This window comes from Haliotis rubra, unplaced genomic scaffold, assembly GCF_003918875.1.
Source record: "Haliotis rubra isolate DU_JTF1 unplaced genomic scaffold, ASM391887v1 Scf1387, whole genome shotgun sequence".
Classification (NCBI taxonomy): domain Eukaryota; kingdom Metazoa; phylum Mollusca; class Gastropoda; order Lepetellida; family Haliotidae; genus Haliotis; species Haliotis rubra.
In genome coordinates this window covers 153,322-177,502 of record NW_025765322.1, presented here as the reverse complement: position 1 = coordinate 177,502, position 24,181 = coordinate 153,322, and the positions used below count along the sequence as shown (strand labels likewise).

General features: G+C 41.8%; 2 long non-coding RNA genes across 2 annotated transcripts; one reads left to right on the top strand and one right to left on the bottom strand.

Annotated features, from left to right (window-relative positions):
- Positions 1 to 1,893: 1,893 nt before the first annotated feature.
- On the bottom strand, positions 1,894 to 21,845 carry LOC124268510. The gene is made up of 3 exons (XR_006896301.1): positions 21,759 to 21,845; positions 12,860 to 12,864; positions 1,894 to 1,905 (listed from the first exon to the last, which is right to left on the bottom strand). It is a non-coding gene; the product is annotated as an uncharacterized LOC124268510 (long non-coding RNA).
- LOC124268509 lies at positions 7,982 to 23,441 on the top strand. Its single transcript, XR_006896300.1, has 3 exons — positions 7,982 to 7,993; positions 21,447 to 21,449; positions 23,326 to 23,441. It is a non-coding gene; the product is annotated as an uncharacterized LOC124268509 (long non-coding RNA).
- Positions 23,442 to 24,181: the final 740 nt, after the last annotated feature.

The following is a 24,181-nucleotide window of genomic DNA, read 5'->3' as shown; positions in this document are numbered from 1 at the left end:
CCAACACTGCAGCCTTCTGCATTACCCAGAGTGTCAGAAGGGCTGTACTCCCGGTGGAGAACCCGGGCACTCTCCTGATCTGCGCCATGAGATCAGGAGGTACCAAACCAAGGGCACTGAGAACAATGGGGAGCCTGACGACAGTGTACTTGGGATGCAAGCGAGATATTTCAAAGGCGAGGTCCGCATACTATCATGCTTTTCCTTAATCTTGCCAATCACATTGGTGTCAAAAGGGACAGAAAATTCAATGAAATAAATAAATTCATTGGCTTTATCAAACAGGACAAGATCAGGTTTGTTAGCTGGAATTCTTCTGAGGCTGTATATGGGCCTATTCCACAGAAGTTTGAAAGCATCATTTTCCATGACGCCCTGGACATGTTCAGGGTGGTACCATGGATGGACCTCGGAGTCAAAGCCACAGGCATGTCGGAGACGGTAGTAAAAGCATCGAGCCATGCCATCATGTCGTTTAAGATATGCTGTTTGTGCCAAGGAAGGACATCCACTGACAAGGTGTTGTACAGTCTCTGTAAATTCATTGCAAAGTCGACATTTCATGTTAATATTTTCTTTAAGAATCACATTTAGGTGATTACGAGTGGGAAGTGACTGGTCCTGAGCAGCAAAAAGGAAGCCCTCAGTTTCACATTTAAGACCAACCGACTTCATCCAGGCGAAGGAGTCGGTGGGTTTGCAAATCTGTTCAACACACTGCATGTACACACGATGCAATGGCTTCTCAGAAAGCTTCTCCACAAAAGACCGACTCTGGGCAGACTTGGTAAAGGACTTCACCTGGTTTACTCCCATTGCTGTACCGTCCAGCAGTACATCGCCATCAACAAAATCAACCTCAAATTTCAGATTCTGTCCAACAACCTTGGCACGCTTAAAATAGCTGTGGAATTCCTTGCTTTCATCATGAGTCTTCTCATGCATCACTAGAGGATCATCCGATAAATAAATAAGTGCAAAAGTACACAATAAAATTCTATCATGAAGAGCCTCCACATTAATCAAACCCCGACCTCCAGAATTGATTGGCATATACAAACGGTTAAGAGAGGAACGAGGGTGGTGCGCTCTGTTATCAGACATGATCCTTCTGGTCAGATGGTCAAGACTCTGGATGTCTTGTTTTGTCCAATCAACTACTCCAAAGGAATAGGAAAGGACTGGCACAGCAAAGGTATTGGTGGCTTTGACCTTGTTTCGAGCATTTGAGCTCTGAGCTCCAGATTTTCTTTTGCTGAGATTTGTACTCACCGAAGTTTTTCTTGAATCTCGGTATTCTGGAGCTTGTCTCGAACTTGCATTCCAAGATAGGTGTAGGCCTGATCTTCCACAAGATACTCAATAACTCCTCCCCTTGTAAACTTGACCGATCCATCATTAGTTACCTTGCCACGTTTCAAAATGAAGAGGTTACATTTATTCGAGTCCAAATGTCATGCCAATATCATTAGAAAAGGACTCGACAAGGAGAACCTGTTCTTTCAGATTGGTATCTCCTTTGGCAAGGAGCCTCGATGTCATCCATGTAAAGGAGATGAGTAAGCGGTGTTGGGGATCTGTGCTGAGGAGGTCTGGGGTGGTAACCCTCTTTCTCTTCTGTTGAGCAGAAAGCTCAAAGGATTTAGAACAAACAAAAAGCAAAGGACTAAAGGAGTCCCCTGAAAATTTCTAATTGGAATAGCTCTGAGCTCTTAGATTTTCTTTGGGAGCGAGATTTGTACTCCGCCCGAAGTTTTTTTTGAATCTCGGCATTCTGGAGCTTGTCTCGAACTTGCATTCCAAGATAGGTGTAGGCCTGATCTTCCACAAGATACTCAATAACTCCTCCATCTCAAGTTGAGTCGACCAGCAACTCATTAAAGACTTGAGTAAATCAAGTAGTCGCTCAGGTAGGTCAATACAATGAAGAGACTTCAGAATCCATTCGTGAGGAAAAGAGTCGTATGCTTTTTTGTAGTCAATCCAGCACATGGAGAGGTTGCGGTGATATACTTTAGCCTCTTCCAAAATCATTTTTTGTACAAGAAGTTGATCCTTGCACCCCAAACATCCCTTTCTTGCTCCCTTCTGCTCTCTGTAAATTATATCATTGGAAGAGCAGTAGGATGACACGTTTGTCAAACACCCTGTGAATATTTTATACTGAGTATTCAAACATGTGATAGGGCGGAAGTTTTTGGGATCAGTCAAGTCTCCTTTCTTGGGGAGAAGTATTGTGCGACCTTTGCAGAACCATGGAGGAACATCACCTGTGTCCACAAGAGAATTGAAACAGTGAAGTAATGGTGTTTGGACACAGGGGAACAGTTTCCAATACCGGTTTCGAATACCGTCAGGCCCTGGAGCTGTAATAGATTTGGACTTTTTGATGACACTTTTCAGGCAATCTGGTGAGATGTAACAGACAAACGACCTAGTTACTTTCTCATGCATTGCATGGTCATAATCACAGACCCATGGTGCCTCAAGGTTACAGTTGCCGGGTATAGACCACAACTGTTTCCAGAACCTTTCATTGGCATCCATGGAAGGCCGTTCATCATACTCACCATCACCCTTTGTTTTCCAGTTGCCTGTAGAAGTGTTTTTTTCATTATTTCTAAAAAGTTTATTTTGTTTGATGAATTTATTTTTCTTTTCCCATTTTTTCTCTCTTTTCAGTCCAAACTTGTATTTTTTTGCCTCAAGGGGAATCGACAATTTAAAGAGAAGTACCTTTTCTTTTGTTGTCTCTGTACCGTGCAATTTTAATTTTCTCCAAATTGTCTTTTGCGCTTTCGATATTGGGCTCCCTGATGATCTTAGTTTCAGGCACAGCTCTATCCAGGAAACGTATTTTCTCGTTTCCGTTAGTTTAACTTGAAACCGGTTTTTCTTTAGTGTATTGTTCTAAGTATTAGATGATTTTTCTTTGGAAACTGTGTGAAGTTCCTCCAAGGTTCGAGCGGCAGTATAGACACAACAATTAACTTCATGTCATGAACAGTCCGATGAAAGTTTCATAGTAATAATGTCATATAATAAATTAATTTCATGTTTGGGGAAAGATACATTTGTTTGTTGAATTGGCCTCCGTTTTTCAAAAGATATGTCAAATATTTCATCATAAATAGAATGAAACAAAATATACACAGGGTTTTCGGAAAGATCTGCAACTGAAGAAGAGGAAGAGTGAGCATCCGAAATTTCGGGGCCAATTGGCTCTATGCCAGAAGAGTTCCCATCAGCAAGAGGAAAGAGGTTGACACGGACGTCCATCAGAAGTTTTGGGTCTGCTGCCACTTGAGCATTCTGTTCATGCAAGAGTTCCTGACGGGCACCAGTTGTGGGTTGAACTGGCTCACGGGGCAAGAGATTTTTAAGCTGCCGGAATTGATCTCGAAGATTTTGCTCCGTCAGGGAAGCATACATGGGCATGGCATTGTCCCAATGCAGCTTCAGCGACTTGCCAGTGATACGTGGATTTTCAGGCCATCCTGTCGCTCTCGCACACTCAAGTAGTGTGGTTTTAAGGTGGTTTGACCAAGATATTTTGGTCGGGTTCTGTGCCTTCCCCTGGGGCAAGTCCCATCTCCAGTATGGTTGGTGTCTCCACCGGAGGAAGGCTGACTGGGCTGCGGAGTTGAAAGATTAAGTTCTTCTTGGCTATTTGTAACCCAGTAAAAACCAGCTTCGGGGGGTCAGCCCTAACTGGGTGATGTACGTTCAGTTCAGGGAATATAATTCCCCTATCTAGGCCCACCACGAAGAGGCGTACATCATCAGGCCCGTGTTTATTATTATTATTATTATATTATTATTTATTATTATTATATTATATTATATTATATTATGAATATATATATATAGAATTTATGTGTTTACTTGCCTTTGGCTTTGTTTGTGGGTATACGAGTATAGGTGTATTCAGTCGTTTATTTTTTTAGAGATGTATGTGTTTCTCTATTATTACAATAACATATAAAAAAGTACTGTCTGTTTGTCTCAGATGCTTGTTGTACAATCAAAGAATAACTACTGGGTTGTAACTCTACAATAAAACTAAAAAAAGAAAGCCACTACTGTGCGTGTTTTCCACACACACACACACACACACACACACACACACACACACACACGATGCCCACACACACACACACACACACACACGATGCCCACGAGCTTAGTTCACTAAGCAGTTGAGTACGGAGGGGGAGTGTTTTTAAACTCATAGGTAATGCTGGTTATGGAGGTGTTCTCTTCCACACAAAAAAATCTTACATCGTGTTTGTGACTTCCCCACCACCCGGTCATATATATATTCCTCTTGGCAAGCGTTTCACTTTTTACTGCATTAATATGAGTGTTGTCTTATTACCACACACCATCCACACCATGCTGTGGTATGTTTTGAGTCCTTTTGATTCAGACATATCATTTGGCAACCTTGTGATTCTAACTTAAACAACCCCTGTGTTCTCTTGTCGCGTTGAGCATGCCTCCCGCAACACGTCCTAGAGAGAAAGTGAATGTCACATCATCCTGGTTGCAGAACCCCTTCAACATGTGATAATATTCAGACAGTTTCTGAGGTTTTATAACGTCATCAAGACACTGACCATGGATAGCGAAATACAGTGAATCTGTGTCCATTTGTAAAAGCTCAAAATCAGCTCTGTCCACGAAAATGTCTAAGAAATCATAATAGAACTACAACATGCGTTGTTTGGCGTAGTGCAGGATAAAAAATCCTAAGACGATTGGAAGATCCATGGTGATGCGTCTCTTGGCGGCTATAACCTCAAAGTCCTCGGTGTTTAAATGACACAAGGAGACGAACAGGGGATCATTTACCGCTGTTTTAGCATTGTCATCACCACACACATACCGACAGTTCATGTGCATCGATTTGTCGAGGAGCACACCTCCATAACCAATTTTTTCCTATGAGTTTAAAACACTCCCCCAGCAGGCTCAACTCGGTGTCAGCGTCTCCCATTCTCCGTGCATGAGTGACTTTATTCGTGAAAGATTTAAAGCAGTCTTTTCTCCCGTACTCAACTGCTTGGTGAACTCTGGTTATCACTAACCCATGTTCCATGTACCATTTTAATAATGGCGATGCTAGCAACACCCTCCTCGCACCCATACCACCTACGAGGAGAATCCTATCCTTTGTGCTCAGTGATTGGTTGGACACATATTCTTGCATATGGGACCTACAGAGGAATGAGACACCTTACATGTTACGAACAATGGTGACATCTCTGAAAAGTGGTTGTACAAACCCGCAGCCACGTGAATGTCAACCTCCACCAATCCAAAAAAGCTACCTTCGCGTACACCCTTCAACAGGGTTTGTTTCCATACTTAGCATAAAATTGATGTTGTTTGCAAAACAGAAACTTCATCAGCTCTCTATTGTGTTTTTTCATATGACTAAATTCACACTCCCAAATAGTCAGAAGACTATACCCAGCATTCTTTATATATTCTTCTTTCTCTCGCGTTCTTTGAAGACGTGCCTCAGCTCGCTCCAGTGATGTTGGTGTTGTTCGCATGCGTTCACCCACACGATAACCCGGTTTCGAACATCCATGCCAGTAGCACCCGTTGTTCTCGTAACAGGTGTTTGTTTGCAAATGATAACCATCAATTAGGTATGGTCCTACCCGCTTTTCAGTGCCGGTGTTAATCTTGTGCGCCAATTGTATATGTTCAGTGTAAGCCAACCAGTCTCACCAGTCATGAGATGCTGTATATTTTTCACACGACTTTACAGAGGTGAATTTCCTCCCATCCAGCGTTGGTAATCACCGAATGTAATGGGATACTGGTAGTTCTTGGGCTAGACAATAAAGGTACAATGCGTTGCTGTCTAGTCCGATTATATTCCCACACAGCTTGTTTGCATCCCCTCGCAGATAGGTCTCACCTGTTTGGTGGAAGCGAGTAAACAACAGTGAAGGTCCACCACATATGTCTTGCTTCACAGTCTCGTATAAGTCACTATCCTTTTGATCGAATAAGGAGAACCCAATACCGGAATCATTGGCTGTCTTATTCAAGAGTTTTCGTGCAACACCTGGTATAGAAATAGCCTCTTTGAAGATGTCCACTTTTATTTCCTTCCAATAGAAATGTTTCAGACGTGATATTGCTGTCACACCGGGTTCGACATCGAGGTTGTTGTACCAAATCAACAGATCTCTTTGCGTTTTCACATTATTTTCCTTCCACACCTTCTGCAGGTAGGCATAGTTTTGTTCAATGGAGAGACTCCTTCCTTCCCCTTTCTCGACGACGGTTGTTGTACATTTCTTCATTTGGATCCAATAATGTATTAACTTGTTTCAGGTCCGACCAGAAGGATTTTACGGGGGGAATACCTGGCTCATCCAATCGTTTGACATCGTCTAGGAAGTCGTATGGAAAGAATCCCTTGCACTGGTCTAGTTTCATTGTCCTAAACCAAATATTTGACAAGGTTTAGGTCATACTTGGAGGAGTTAAACCCCAAAACAGGAACCTGCCGGCAATAGAGTAATGTCCATTCTCTTAGGCGATGTAGTTTCTTTAGATGTATAGCATGTAATGGCGTCCATTTTTCTCCACGTTCCACCGACGTCTCCACATCAGCATCGTCTATATCATCCCACTCGTTGTATACAGGGGTGATCGCATCAGTTTCCACAACTTTCTTCAGCAGTGTGTGGTACACGTTTGGTTTCGCAAGCCTGTTTAACATAGCTTTCGATGGGGGTTCTTCATCATCATCATCATCATCATCATCATCATCATCATCATCATCATCATCATCACATCCTGTGGGAGAAGGAACAATCATGTTTTTACCCGAGTTGCTCACTCGCTGGGACGTGGACGTGTCACTTCGTTCACGAAGTGTTGTGAGAAACTCTATTTGTTGTGTAAGTGCTTTGAGCGCTCCCCCGAGCTTATGCTCTGTTCGTTTTCCAGCCTCATCCGCTATATGACTCATGTATTTCACCATACTGTTCAACAATACACCAGTATCCGGGCATACCATACACTCAGGCTCTATGTACAGTGTACACCGGTACGTTACTACAGACGCTGACTGATATGGGATGATGTTTTTGCACCCATCTCGTGTTACCTGTTCCGTCAGCTTTTTCATTGGGAGCTGTCAGTAGTGCCTCCATGTCAAACATCACAAAGAAATCAGAACACCTGTTTTCATCGGGAATGTTAACACCACACATATCTTGCAACTCTTCAAAAACCGATTGTTGAGTTTTCATGTACCCACCAGGTAATATCAGCTTAGTCCTGTTACAGCATTGTGTTTTTTCATGTTGTCGAACCTGTCCGGGTCTTTTGAAGCATCTGTCGCAATGTCTACACTTATAACGTCGCGCATACGAACTGGAGTTTGTGATGTAAGACAGGTGATCTTTGTAACAATTCATATTTAGATCTCCAACATCCGCAGCACAAGGTGTGTCAATGGGAGACAGATATATGGGGCTACAAGAATACCCCATGTCTTGTAAGGCAAAAATGTTCACTCGCACATTAAATAACTTTTCAAATGCAGGTACGTCTTCTGGAACTTTTAAACCTGAAAATGTTTTTTCACACTTATTAGTTTTATGTTTTTTCATGGTTCGTCTCCATTCATGGAACAGCTTGAGAGCGTTTTTTTCGCCTCCGCTCCATGTGGGTTGTGGTGAGACATTTGTTTTTCGCTTCCTAGATTTCCGTTTTTTACACATCCTTAGGTGAGTAGCTAAGCAACGAAACGCACACAGGGAGTCCTCGTGTCGGGATTTAGTCAACAACAAACACCTTTTTTTCCGAATCCAGGGTGGGATTGTGCCACCACCAGAACCCCATCTCCCCAGAACATAATTAGTCAGGTACACAGAATATACCACGTTAGTGACGAATATGGGCATCCACTTAGTGTCAGGTCTTTGCGTCAATACATGATCATCCATGCTCTTCCGATGTATACTGGATACAATCCGTCGAATAGAACTCGCGTTTGTGACGAACCGTGGTCTGTCAAATAACTGGTTATTGCGATATGCTATGAAGTATCTATATTCACCAGTTTCGACATGCAATAGAATGATACCGAAAGCTACGTTCACCTTGAACGATTGTTGCTCGTTTTGATATATGTAGTCGAGTTGTCCCGAAAAGTCGATAGAATCGATGTTATTTCCGTTTAGTGGGAAGTTGTAAGTATGGTGAACATTGCCCTGGGTCTGGTGAGGACGCAGTATTATATCCCTATGTGTGGTATAATTCCTCAGTAATGGTTGGTGTACAATCTCACCGCTGTCGACTGTCCAAGGTCTCTGACGTTCATTTGCTGACCATGGTTGTGGTTGTAAGCTATCATGCTCACCGTTGTCGTTGTTTTCATGTTGACCTCCCCTTTGATTGTTAGGGGGGTGAGCTTCGAGGTGGTGATTCCACATCGTTCGTCTGTCTGGAAATGGCTTGAAACAGATCCGACACCTCAACGGCGACCTGTTTGGGGCGTGCTTACACAGTCGGGAATGAACATTAAGCCCCCATTTCCCAGCGAATTGTCTCCCACAATGCACACAAACGTGAAGATGTGAAGGGTTGTTGTTGTTGTTGTTGTTAATGGTATTGTCACCCGCCAAAGAGGTGGACGCTACTGATTCACAATTGTTGCTGTCTACGTGTTTATGGAAGCGTGTATTATCGTCGAATGTTGCATGACACTTCAAACATTCTAATCTACATCTCGAAATACACAGTTTATAATGTTTTCGTACTTGCTACGTCCTCCTTTAATCCACCTATTGCAACGTTTACATCTAATTAGGTTGAGAGGTTTTATCCTGCCATCTCCTCCTCCCACCATGGTCAAATGCCTCTCTCTCTCTCTCTCTCTCTCTCTCTCTCTCTCTCTCTCTCTCTCTCTCTCTCTCTCTCTCTCTCTCTCTCTCTCTCTCTCTCTCTCTCTCTCTCTCTCTCTCTCTCTCTCTCCTATTCGGTTACTTTCCTATTTGCTTTGAACGTACGTGCAGCGTTGATGTATGAAACAACTTGTATCGCATCTTCAACGGATAGACACACCCCGTTACTTTTCTTGAAGGTAGTCTTCTCAGCATCAGTCTTCCGACTGCTAACTCTTCTGATGTTGACGTACCAATAGTTATTTAACTTTGAATACGTCACCTTAAAGCGGGGACGAACTGAGAGCATAAACCCGGATGTCATGACAGCTCGGCTTCATTTCCTGTACCTCTTCCTTACAGTCGTGAGTTGCCGTTTCAGTAACCCCAGGTTGGTCGCGAGCTGTTGGTGTAAAACAATAAATTAGAGCTAGCAGTGAGAGGATAAAGAAGGTAAAGGAAAAATAACTCGAGAAAACACACACACACACACACACAACGCATTGCGTGTGAATGTGTTTTTGTGTTTCCACACAATATTATTTAGAAGGAGCGCGCGCGCACACACACACACACACACACGTTAATACTCACCTTTTTAGCTATGGCCCAGGGCATCTTCAATTTGCTGGCTATATTCTGGGTGTTTCTTTTAACCACGACCACCATCACGTCATCAAGTTTTACTTTAAGAGTGGCAGATATAGCATCCTGAATGACGACCCACTGTCCCCATTTGAACCTCTGTTCTTACTCCTTGTCATCACCATCTAGCTCGATGGTGCAGGATGAAGAGCAAGAGAGTTTGTCATCATTATCAGTGTCGTCAAGGTCATCATCATCATCATCCAAAATTATCACGGTATCGTCGTCATCATCCGTCGCGTTCCCACCTTCTTCCTTTCGAGATGGGTTAGGTTCGCTACTTCTTTGCCCAGCTTTGTTCAACGGTTTATGGTCTTTATTGGTATCCCCCTCCCCTTCTTCACCACTGCTTATGTCAACGATTGTGGCTTCGTCATGCTGCTGGTGGAAAACCAACCCTTTCCTGATGAGTTTAACCGGTGTAGTGTCAACCGAGTCGTCTACCTGGGTGGGCAAGCTGTGAGGTCTTTTTTCCCCGCAGAAGAAAGGTGACATAGGTGGAGTTTCCATTTCTCCTAGTAAACTGGTACCCCCCTGCTTCGTAAAAATGCAAGATGTAATTTTGGGAGATAGAGAACACATATTGATATATATATATACCCTACCGTCCACGGGTTGTCATGTGTCAGCACTTTAACATACATATAAACACACCCACTCGTTGCAATGACGCATTAAAACATCATGCTTATGAAACACCATAATCGAGTTTTGATTGATATTTGTGAATTAGATTGAGTAGGTTTCGTTGTCTACATACACGAGAAAGTGAGAGGGTACGATTTCTCACGTTCTCATTTGCCAGTGAGTGTTTTTGCGTTGACAACACACAACCTTTGTATGCACACACACACACACACACACACACACACACACACACACACACACACACACACACACACACACACACACACACACACACACACACACACACACACACACGACAACGAGTGGTATGCTCCCCTGACAACCACTAGGAGGGAGGTCCTAGCGTTTGATTGATATTTTATTTTCTCTTTCTTTCTTCTTTTGTCTGTGTGGGTCGCTCGCTCTCTCAGTCAGTCAGTCAGTCAGTCAGTCAGTACCTCGCTCGGCTACACTCGCTCGCTGCTTGCCTCACTCGGCTATGGTGCATGTGCATGGTAAGTACGTTGCACCAAATTTGATTTGATCTTTTCCAAAAATATTGTTTGATCTTGGCGATAAATATTTGGTGAAAATATGATTACTGATTTGTTAATTTGCCTAGAGTCCTATGCCAGAAGGCGGTGGCTCATGGGCCAATCCGGTGGGACATATCTTTGTAAGATTTTTCCTGCTTGAGTATACCCTCCTAGTATCCTTGGTGTCGTCTGTTGGAGATCCATAGACATGAGACATCGTCCTTGTTGACACTCCGTGGTGGGTGAGGATCTAGGAGGATGAAACATATATATTTCTACCATGGCACCCCCCACACAAAAAACGTTCCTACGAATCCGATGATTCGATTTCCTCAGAGGATGAGCTTCCTACATCTCTCACCAGCCCTGACAATTGGCCTCATTTCCTCGTCATGTGTGCTCCTGATGGTGGCCCTCTCAAGTTGAACCCATTTGCTGTGGCAAAGGGCATTGAAGGTTTAGCAGGTGATGTTAAGGAGATTAAAAAGCTACGATCTGGTTCTTTGCTCATTGAGTGTAAGAAACAGATACAATCTCAAATTCTGCTGAACACAAAATCGTTGGCAAATGTTCCTGTTGAGGTGTCCCCTCACAGGACATTGAATACAAGCAAAGGCATCGTCCGTGATATTGGACGTTGTCTTGCTGATATGAATGAAGTTGACATCGTCGTAGAATTGCAGTCACAAGGAGTTACTGATGTTAAACGGTTCACGGTCAAAAAGAATAACGAGATTATTAAAACAAATACCTATTTATGCACTTTTTTGTCTTCCAGTTCATCCCACATCTCTGAAAGCAGGTTATTGCAACTTGAGAGTGGATACATTTATTCCTAACCCCTTGAGATGCTTTAACTGTCAAAAGTACGGTCATGGGTCCAAGTCTTGCCACAGTCCAGCTGCTTGCCAACGATGCGCTGGAACATGTCAGGACAGCAATCTGTGTAACAAACCTCCTGTTTGTGTCAACTGTTCTGGTTGCCACCCGTCTTCATCCAAAGAGTGCCCTACATGGAAATTACAATCTAAAATTTCGCGGGTGAAACACGAGCGCAATATTTCATTCTTAGAAGCGAAAAAGACTGTTCTTGCCCAAGAACAGTCAGGTCCGACTTATGCTACCACCGTCTCTGCTTCTACTAAAGCCTCGAAACCGGTACAAGTTGACTTTACTTCAGTCAGATGCCAGACAGATTATACCTGGACTTCGACTTCTGCTCCCACGTTGCTGTCTACTAAAATCCAGGTGAAGCCTTCTCAAGTGACGTCCTGTTCCCAAACCATTCAGTCCAAAGCATCTTCTGAGATGGATACATCAGTATCTCAGAAACAATCATCTAAATCAGAGACAACCGTGAAAGCAAGTCAAAACCAAACACTGAACAGTCCAGAAGGAATCAAAGTGGCAGAGCCCCAAAAGGGGACAAAAACCCGATCCAAATCTTTAATAAGTTTGGATCCCTTGACAACATGGATGTGTCCGAACAAGACCATGGTAGGACACATAGCTTGTCGCCTTCAAGGAAGGTGAGGGGTAGATCCCCAGTCCATCCTCCGAAGACATAATGTCCTCACACATAATACAGTGGAATTGTAGAGGACTGAGGAATAATTTAGCCGATTTACAGTTACTTGTCCAAGATTTTAAGCCGTCAGCGTTCTGTATACAAGAAACCAATCTGAAACAGACAGATACTTTTGACCTCCGTCAATTCAATGCATATCACTGTTTTTCTCCTCCGGGTGATAGAGCTTCTGGAGGATCATCCATCCTGGTGAGGAACAATATTATCCATAGCTCAGTTCCACTTAAAACAAATCTTCAAGTCGTTGCAGTCCGACTCACATTACAGGTTGCTTTTACTTTATGCTCTTTGTACATTCCGCCATCATCAGCTGTTCAACTAACCGATCTGCAAGCTCTATATGATCAACTACCTAAACCCTGTTTAATCATGGGGGATTTAAATGGCCACAACCCACTCTGGGGTGGTATTAATACAAACACCAAAGGTAAATTACTGAAGGATTTTATTTCAAATAATGATTTATGCATTTATAATGACGGTTCACAGACATATTTACATCCTGGCGCAGGAACATATTCAGCTCTTTACTTGTCTATTACTGACTCTAACCTACTGAGTGAATTCGAATGGTCGGTCCATGATGACCTCTGTGGAAGTGACCATTTCCCAACAATACTGACACCTGTGAATCCATCTGATGTTCCTCCATCGTCAAGGTGGAATTTTAAAAAGGCCAACTGGCCTTTATATGAAGCTCTCTGTGCTGACAATCTGAAACCTGAACTTTTTAATGACATTCATGATGCCATAAAATGTTTTTTCAGATGAACTAAATAACATAGCTGATGAGTGTATCCCAAAGTCCTCTGCAATTCCTCACGTACGAAAACCATGGTTTACCAATGACTGCAAACAGGCTAGGAAGGCACGGAAGAAAGCCGAGCACTATTTCCGTCGCCATCCCATGGTCCACAATTTGGACAAATATAAAATATTAAACGCCAAAGCACGACGTACTTTCAAGCAAAGTAAACGCCTATCTTGGCGAAATTATATATCAAAAATTAATTCTCGCACACCTATATCCAAGGTGTGGAATATCATCCAGAAAATCAAGGGTAAGGGCTCTAAGTCTAGCATTCACCATCTCAAAGACGGAAACGAATTACTTACTAATAAATCTGATATTGCTAATAAACTTGGTGAGACGTTGGCTAAACATTCTTCCTCATCTAATTATGTACCTGAATTCCAAACATATCAAAAACAGCAAGAAAAGAAAGCTATTAATTTCAATTCAGATAATGGGGAAGACTACAATGAAACCTTTTCGATACATGAGCTACATACTGCTCTTGATCAGGCTCATGATACTGCTTCAGGGGCCGATAACATACATTATCGACTCCTGAAGCACTTACCTGAATCATGTTTAGAGACGCTCTTACACATTTTTGACGACATTTGAACATCTGGAAATTTTCCTTCCTCGTGGCGTGATGCTATTATTGTTTCCATACCTAAACCTGGACGGGATCATACAGATCCCTCTAATTATAGACCAATTTCAATCACTAGCTGCGTTTGCAAAACCATGGAACGCATGATCAACAATCGACTTGTTTGGTACTTGCAAACCAATAACCTTATAACTAATATACAATGTGGTTTCCGTAAAAAACGTAGTACCATCGATCATTTAGTGCGTTTAGAATCTTTTGTAAAAGAGCTGACAGGCAATTTCAAGTCCGCGTGGGTTCTACCCTGTCTGACCATTATAATCAGGATCAGGGTGTCCCACAAGGCAGTATTTTGTCTGTCACACTTTTTAGCATCAAGATCAACAGTTTATCCAAGGTTTTAAATGATTCAATAGAGGGATCACTTTTTGTGGATGATTTTAATATTTCTTGTCGTGGTAAGAATATGCATACTATTGAACGGCAACTGCAGCTGTTTTTAAATAAAATAAATAAATGGTGTCTTGAAAACGGTTTTAAATTTTCCAAGTCCAAAACTAATTGTCTACACTTTTGTAGAAAATATAAGCCGCATAAAGATCCGGAACTATCTTTAAATGGCTCTCCCATCAAAGTTGTTAAGGAGGCCAAATTCTTGGGTCTAATTTTCGACTCCCATTTAACTTTTTTGCCACATATTAAATCGCTTAAGGCCAAATGCCTGAAGGCACTCGATTTGTTGAAAGTTGTTTCCAACTCAAAGTGGGGAGGGGATCAAGCTACCCTCCTCCACCTATACCGATCATTGGTCTGCTCGAAACTTGATTATGGCTCCATCGTATATGGTGGAGCCTGCAAAAGCAACCTAAAACTACTTGATTCTGTCCACCACCAAGGCCTAAGACTTTGTCTTGGGTCCTTTAGAACCTCTCCTATTGATAGTCTATATGTTGAAGCAGATGAGCCCTCTCTAACACAACGTCGTATCAAATTATCTTTAAAATACATAACTAAACTATATTCTAGCGAGTCTAACCCTGCATTTAACTATGTTTTTAATCCCCTCTACGAGGATTTATACAACAAAAAACCGTCTCTTGTTCCGCCTCTTGGGCATAGAATTAAGCCCTTCAGTTCTGCTGCCGGCATTGAGCTGGAAAGTATATCTCCTTCCCGTCTTCTTTCTTCTCCTCCTTGGCAACTGGTGAGGCCTGAAGTTGACCTAACTCTGACAAAGTTTAAGAAGTCTGCAACTAATGAATTACAGTATAAACAAGAATATAATCAATTAAAAATCAAGTATAATACATACAAATCCTTATTTACAGATGGGTCCAAGGACGGTGGCGCAGTGGCATGTGCCACTGTCATTGGATCTCGAACAATATCTTCTAGATTACCTGATAACAGCTCTATATTTACAGCAGAAGCAAACGCCATCTTAACAGCTCTTAAATATATTAATAAAAAAACCGTAAATATAAACACTATATCATCTTTTCAGATTCTCTTTCGTGTCTTCAGGCTATTAAAAATCTTTCTTGCAAACATCCACTTTTATTAGAAATTATTGAATTGTACAATGAACTTGCTACTGGCCAATGCGACATCGTCTTTTGTTGGTTACCCAGCCACATTGGCATTTCTGGGAACACAATGGCTGATATTGCTGCTAAGGCAGCCCTCAACAAATCTGTGACACCACTTCTTATCCCATACTCTGATTATAAAGCCAGCATTAGAACATACATCCACAATCTAATGCAAAAGAAGTGGGACACCCAAGTAGGTATTAATAAATTATATGCAATAAAACCCTACATTGGTTACACCTACTTGGGTTGTCAGTCCAGATTTGAGGAGGTCATTATGCGACGATGTCGCATTGGTCATACCAGATATACTCATGAATATTTATTGAAAGGCGAAGATCCTCCGTTTTGTATCCCTTGTGATGAAAGGATCACAGTCAAGCATGTCTTGCTTGACTGCACTGAATATTCCATCACAAGGGATATCTATTTCAAATCCAAAACTCTGAAGGATCTTTTTAATAATGTCAGTTCTCATTTAATTATTGCATTTTTAAAAAAAATAGATTTGTTGACTGATTTGTAAATAGTTAAATATTTTATTGTTGGTAGTTTAGATTTGCAACTGAGATTGTTAGTGGCTGTATCCTCAAAGGGGGTTGAAGTATTGTAAAATTATTGTCCTCCTGAGAGGGTACGTAAGTCCCAAAACATTTAGTCAATCTAAGTGTACCAGGTTTTTAATCGTAGAATAAGTGTGTTTTTAATTTATGGCTAGATATCTCTTCTGTCGCCAATGGCTGAAGGGATGGTGTAAATCCAACTAGGGTCCATGCAGGTAGCAAAAGTAATGTAAGTCCCCATGGCTCCTAGTCTGGTGATCTACCTTCAGTTGTTGGCGATCTATAGCCCATTTTTATATTGTGTTGTCCCCTATAGTTACTATGTTTTAGATTTAATTACTAGTTTTACATATATATCTGTGATACTCTAGTTGCTTTAGTGTCCTTTGTCGGCAGGTTTTTATAATGTCTATATATATATATTCTTTTTCAATATCAAATGTTTTCGTCATGATATTGCTGCAATATTGCCGATGTGACGTTAAATATTAACTCACTCACTCAATGACAATGCTAAAACAGCGGTAAATGATCCCCTGTTCGTCTCCTTGTTGTCAATTAAACACCAAGGACTTAGAGGTTATAGCCGCCAAGAGACGCATCACCATGGATCTTCCAATCGTCTTAGGATTTTTTATCCTGCAGTACGCCAAACAACGCATGTTGTAGTTCTATTATGATTTCTTAGACATTTTCGTGGACAGGGCTGATTTTGAGCTTTTACAAATGGACACAGATTCACTGTATTTCGCTATCCATGGTCAGTGTCTTGATGACGTTATAAAACCTCAGAAACTGTCTGAATATTATCACATGTTGAAGGGGCTCTGCAACCAGGATGATGTGACACTCACTTTCTCTCTAGGACGTGTTGCGGGAGGCATGCTCAACGCGACAAGAGAACACACGGGTTGTTTAAGTTAGAATCACAAGGTTGCCAAATGATATGTCTGAATTCAAAAACATACGTTCTCCAACAAGACGTTCAAGGGGAACGAATGAAAATAAGTTCAAAAGGACTGTGCCAACGCCGTATAGAGAATCCCTTAAAGAAGTACAAAGCCGTTCTCACAGACCAGCAGAGCAGAGGTTCTGAAAATGTTGGTTTCATAGCGAGACTTAACACAGTGTTCACATACAGACAGCGACGAATGGGGTTGTCCTATCTATATTGTAAACGAGAGGTGAGGGATGATGGAATATCAACATGCCCCCTAAAAATGGTGTTAAAACCAACCCAACATAAGTGAAAGTGAACAAACCCGACATAATGAATGTCAACATTCCAACGTTTCTCAGTGAACTTTATCACAGTTTCCGTTTTTGTTTTTTATTTGATTGTGTAATATGCTTATACAGATTGTATTGTACTCCTATATATAAATCATATCTTGTGTGTGTATAATGTATCTGATTAGCGCATTATAATAAATATGAATGAGAATGTTTACATAATGTCACGTTTTTGGTTTTTTTGGTGTGCGTGTGCGTGAGTGTGTGTGTGTGCGTGCGTGCGTTTGTGCGTGCGTGTGTGCGTGCAGCATGGTGTGGATGGTGTGGTAATAAGACAACACTCATATTAATGCAGCAAAGGTGAAACGCTTACCAAGCGGCATATATATATGACCGGGTGGTGGGGAAGTCACAAACGCGATGTAAGATTTTTTTGTGTGGAGGAGAACACCTCCATAACCAGCATTACCTATGAGTTTAAAACACTCGCCCTCCGTACTCAACTGCTGCTTGGAGAACTAAGCTCGTGCGCATCGTGTGTGCGTGTGCGTGTGCGTGTGCGTCAGTGAGTGTGTGTGTGCGCGTGCGTGTGTGCGTGCAGCATGGGGTGGATGGTGTGGTAATAAGACGGTAGCTGTAATAATAGAAATGGCTGTGGTTAAAAAAATAACATACACACCTGCACATACACACACACACACCTACACTCACACTCACACCTACACACACACAATATATATATTTTACTAACCTGTTGTTGTTGGAGTGGTTGTAGAATCTGTTGAGCTTGCACTGATGGGGGTTGTTCCTGGGGAGGTGATTGACGTCGACTGTAACATGAAATAACAAAATAGTTGTAAAACACACATAATAACTATTTCTATTAGTGTGTGTGGACCACCCTTGGAAAGAAAGATAATGCTTACCTGTTGTCGGCATATAACCCGCCCAAAAACGTTAACTGTGACGTAGTCGGGTTTCGTAATGTCGCTGCATGAAACGGTCGAGTGCAGCAGCTCCACATACTTCAGGTTTGGGAAGGCATGTCCGTCAATGGAGAATGGTGAACGCCATCCACTCCCCCGCACTCGCACGATTTTTCGGGTGATAGCCCCCGATCAGGTCTCTAGACAGTTTAATAAGATGCTGTGTTGCACGATGCAACGTCGAGGCAACGTTGGTGCGTTGTTGTCCATCGCTGTTGCACCCATCACCAGGGTCATGGTGATGAGGATGGTGGTCGTCAACAGTTCTCTCATTCTTTCTGTCTCCAGTCGCTGTGTACTGGTAAGGTGAGCAGTGTCCGGTGACCTGACCTTTTATATACGTAAGATAACCTTCAACCCGCGCGGAGTCATTCCTTGATTAATTACGTCACACCAAGACAATGATTGGTCATTACTGTCCGCACGATGATGGGAGAGGTGGATGTGGGAGGTGTTTGGATGGTGGTCACGGGTAATGAAGTGGGGGGAGGGTTGTGCATTTTGTTTGTGTATTATATTTTATGTTGATGAATGGGGTGTAATACATTATTAATATATGATACACTCAGATTCAGTCATTTCATGATTTGCACTTAGTAACGTTAAGCTAACCAAAGGGATCACAATTTCAACATGTCTCATTATCGGCGTGAGGTAAACTATCGTGGTAGGAAATATTAGACTTTAGAAGCATTTACACCTGTTTGTTTGACACTTGCTATGACTAGAACAGCAGCAACACTTCACAAATCCCTGACCACCACATGTAGATGAAAATGGAAATCATGAAATGACAGAAGTAGTTTGATTGTTGTTACACAAAATGAGTGACCTTTTACATGATCTATCGCGGAGGTGTGCTCGCGGTATTGGTGTAAGTATACTAAATATGATAAGTGATATCTGTATCAATCCCACCCACTTTTCAGGTATTCTCGCAAGCAGCGGGATAGCAAAGTTCACGCACATGATTAAGCGATAGAGATACATGGTATATACTGTATACAACAGCTGGTGTCAACCTAACAGATTTGCATGGTAGAGGAGAGAGGTCTCACAAATTATTCCTTACCAACAGAATAATGAAGTGGTGAGGACCAACGTTTAATAATAACCAGCTATAACCACGCAAAAAGTATGCATACCTTCACGACCTCCAAACTTTGTAAGAGTGGGTTTTGATTGACTGTCAATGATTCGATAGGAAGGGGGTAAGGGTCACACGGTTGGATAGGCGAAGCATATTATACGATCACAACATCCCATCTCAAAAGGCGGATCGAGAGATGTCAAATCTGTTATTCCTTTTTGTTGGGGGTAATGTAGATGGATGGGGTCGATTTATCACGTATACGAGAGCTCGTCTCCACACCAAGTGGTTGTTTTGTTCGAGATGTCAAAAATATTTAATTCCTAGTAATGTTGGTGATGAAGTATAATCTGTTTGCATTGTGAGGGTATTGGCTTTGTGGTAAAATCAGCGCTGTCATATATATATTTCGCTTGGTAAGCGATTCAACTTCAATTGGAACATTATTACTAACTATACTATATCCATACGTTGTCGCCATGGTGTGATTGTTTACTCCGAAAGTGTGTTTACCCTCCTCTGACGTAGGTATGATTGAGGTCTCGATCAATACCACTACTATTATACTTATAACTTTCACTATTTTGGTATCAACATTCTCATAATAAAGCAAACCTCTCCTTCGACTCTTCATTCACTTCCCTTGTATGAGTGGGTTGGGGTAGTTTTCTGTATTTGATGAGAATGTCTGCTCCACGCAAAATTACTGTTGTTAAAGCAAAACCCGATACCACCGTTCATACACCGGGTGTTCCTTCCAGTGATGATAGTGATGACGATGACTTACGGCGACCTTGGTTCGTGGTTTTCGAGCGGTTAGTTGAGAAAAGAGGAGTACAATGTCGTGTTGTGGATAGTTCAACCGATAAAAAAACTGTTTATCACTGTAGCGGGTGTGACTTTACGTGTTACGAACCCCGATATGATGAGTACCACAAAAGTCTGCACGAGCGGTACAACAATGAAAGTGTTCGGTTTTCCAGAACTGAAGAAAAATTATGCAAAGAAGACTATACAATGCAACCCGACATGAGACAATAAAGATCACACATAGATCCCGACCATTCACACCCCAACATCATCGTGGGGCGATCCTACAGAAGAGGGGCGCCTTGTTCAAAACCGCATTCTATTGGTTGCAGTTGGGTTTGTGTATGTGGGTGGGGTAGATGAGTGGGAGGGATGTCTAACGCGGAACACGTGAGGGATGCTACAGTATGACAATATACACACAGCTTTGTGCGACAAATACCTTTTTGATGGGTGTTGATTGTGATATTATACACACGGCTTTTGAATGATGGGGGAAGAGAGAGGAAGAGAGAGAGAGGAGAGAGAGAAAGGAGGGAGGGGGGGTGGGTTGAGGGGGTCGCGTGATCAGGAGGGAGACGGCGGGTTGGAGGGGGGTCGCGTGATCGCCGGGTTCTTTCGTTTCGCGTGATTTGTCTCGACTTGTTGGGGGTAGTAAATCCTATGTTAATCTCCATTGGAAAATTTCCGGCAAAAGGCCTGCTAACCACTACTCCTGACCTCTATCTTTCGAAGCAGTTACGTCAGTGAAGTGTGTCACTCCCGAATTCCAGTGAATTTTGTTGCGTTCCGACTCGGAAGTTGCCAGGCTCATCCTTTGACTAAGCTTATGTACAGGAGTGAGGGTCAATTTAATGCTGACTGGAACTGAACGTTAAAACTGCTTCTCATTCACCCGCCCCTGGTCGGTTTCTGTGGGGCTCCTCTCGAAAGCACGGGATGCCCGATTATTGTCTATGACTTTAATTTCAGCGAGTAACTAGAAAATCGTGGCGAAGGGACATCCTTTCTCACTGAGCTGCATCCTTCTCCGGAGGTTGCGTCTGAACACCACATCACTCGGGAGCACCCATCTTCCTGGGAGGCGTTGTGCTTAGTGAGCCAAGGAGTTCAGAGGAACTCGTCACAAGCATAGGAGTTGCACTAGCCGTATCAGGCCTCCCTTGTGCATCGCTATCTACGTTTTTTTCCAATCTACACAGTTCTACTGTTCGCACTGACAAGACACAGGGTATCTGCGTCCAGCCGTCCGACCGTGGGATAAGTGTATACCGTGAGATAGGATAAGTTTTAAAATTTTGAAATTTTAAATATAAATTGTATATTTATGTACTTATCCTATCTCACACGACGGATTTCCGCCCATCCTTCCCTCTACGCAAATTCTCTAAGATTGATATTCCAGTGGCTCGAAAAATGAGAATGATGATTCAGAGATAGTCACGTGGGTAGCTAGTGGTGCATGCGCATGTTTTGCATGACAGCTAGGAAGCTGTCTTATAATGAGGGCAGCATGGAGTGCGTGGGCGGATGGACAAGAGAGGCCAAGGGAAAAAAGTTAACATCATTCCACTCAGTGTCGAATCAAGAGAGAGAAGTGCATACCGTGAGATAGAATAAGTTTAAAAATATACAATTTATATCTAAAATTTCCAAGTTTCTAGATTTGTAGTTTTCATTGAGTAGTCAATGCCAATATTGTTTACATTTCAAACCTCAAGCTAAACTTTTCTGTTCCAAATGTAATTTCTGTTTATCAAACACTCAACAAAACTCTCAAATCTGAAAACATACCATGTCTTTTTTCTAACTAGATAACTAACCCTTAGCCTTCAGCACTGCTAGAACTTGTCTGACATACTGCTGACATATTTCATCAACTGGTTCCAACTGCATCATGCATGACATGTAGGGGATTTGGAGAAACATCACAGAGCCAATTGTATGGAGAATTTTATGAAGCTTGGTTTAGAAGTTAGCGAATCAGATATGTTCTTTCTTTTCTTACATATTTTCAGTTCGGACCTTTGTTTTACAAAAACCTAATGCTGCCAGTTTTGTCAATCAAAATGTTGTTTTAATCAAAATTTCCCTTTTGTTCAATTACTTTCTTGTTGCCTTGATTACTTTATCATTGCAGTAATAATTTATCTGAGTATATACCAAAACATGTGCATGTTGCTGCAAATTAATTACGTCAATTTTTTGGTTTCATCATCATTTCACTTGTTTGATAAACACTACGCAATAAATTAACCAGTATCTATCTGGACATCCTTCTCCTACCTTTCCTTTTCTCGGTGGTATTCAGTCATTCTGTCTCTATCTGCTTAATGAAGTGCTTACTTCTTCTAGTGTTGACGGTCGGTGGGGTAGCCTAGTGGTTAAAGTGTTTGTTTGTCATGCAGAAGGCTCGGGTTCGATTCCCCACATGGGTTCAAAGTATGAAGCCCATTTCTGGTCTCCCCTACCCTGATATTGCTTGAATTTAGCTAAAAGTACCGTAAACGTAAACTCACTCATTACTAATGTTGACCCTCGATCATTTCTCTCATAGACAGTGGCAGTCACTCCCTTTCAATGTTGAGCCATGGTACGAGATTTAAAGTTTCCTCAATACTCAAGGCTCCATCTTTATAGAATTATTTATATTCTACCTTATTGCAAACGTAATTTAAGGACTATACGTTGCTATATTGAATATTGCAGTGATCAGAAACTAACATAAACTACTCACGCTTTGCTAAGGATCGCAAAAATTCCCAACTTTACTTAAACATAGATTTATGATTTGAAATTGTATCCATTTAAAACTGGATAAATAATAATATAGTAACCCCTCCTTAGGCAAACAGCTTCTTGAATCTAACCGTATGCACTTGATACATGAGTAACCATTAAAATGGTTTTCATGGCACCAATCAACCATTTTGCAAATCATGGAACGAGTCATTTACAAGTACACAACACCTGTCAATAGCAGGTATGGGATCCACAACATTAAATGACATACTGAAACCTAGGATCCATTCTTACAATAAGCTTAGATATATAAACCAAATTACATCCCACATCATAGTTTTCTGTTGAACCAATAATTTGATCCTTAGCAAAGTGTGAATAGTATATTTAGGCCAAAAGTCCTCATAATGATAACAAATTAGCTAAATCTTTAAAATGGCAAACGTTTACTTGTCCTAATAAAACCTTAAGTTCGGGAGTTGGGTAAATACTATAGGACTAGAAGCTGTGTGATGATACTTACTAGAATTGTACCTTGATGTGTTAACATAATTTTGAAAACTTTGTCATATTTCAGAAAAGGAGACAGTTCAGGCATTTCTACAGATTTCCAAGCATGAATGCTCTTATGTTCAGCTGAGAACAAAAAATGATGAACAAGCAGAAAATACAGCAGCAAAGGACAAGGAAGAGATGGCACACATTTCAAGAATAAGATCAATTTAAAATATATTCAGAAGATTTCTAATGGATGTTACATTTGGGAATTTACTTTCCCAGTAAAGTACAGATACTAGTACTTTGCTGGTGGGGCTTGAGTCTATCCCATATGTGATTTGAACCCACCCTCTCAGATCGAAACACCTTATCACAGAATAACATAGTCAGCAATTTAACCTGACAAATGTTAGTCAAGGTCTCGTTCAGAGAAGTGTAAATGCCAAAATTACATTTTTTTAAACTTATCCTATCTCACGATTTTCATTTCTCTCTCTTGCTTCCACGCTGAGTGGAACGAATGAGAACTTTCCCTGTAGGCCTCTCTTGTCCAAATGCCCGTGTTCCCCAGGCTGCCCTCCTTGTAGGACAGGTCAATAGTCCCATGCTGAGCATGCAGCACGCTCCCCTATCTATCCACGTGACTACTTCAGAGTGATCATTCTTCTTCTTGTGTGGACGTATTGTCGTAACTGGCGTTTGGGCTTCAGTAAACCCTACCCCAATTACTTACTAATTATGGTCGTTCCACATATTCTTGGGAGATGGTAGCTCTGGCGCTCCATTCGCTTGGTCCGTTGCAGGATGCTAAGTCCAGGAGTATGGTGTCCTATAATTGCCATCGCGTGGCGCGTAAAAAAAGAAGTACGTCGTGGGCGACGTCGCCCACGACGTCGCATAAAAAAAACGACGTCGCGCTTTGTAAAATATATTTTGGCTACAAAAAT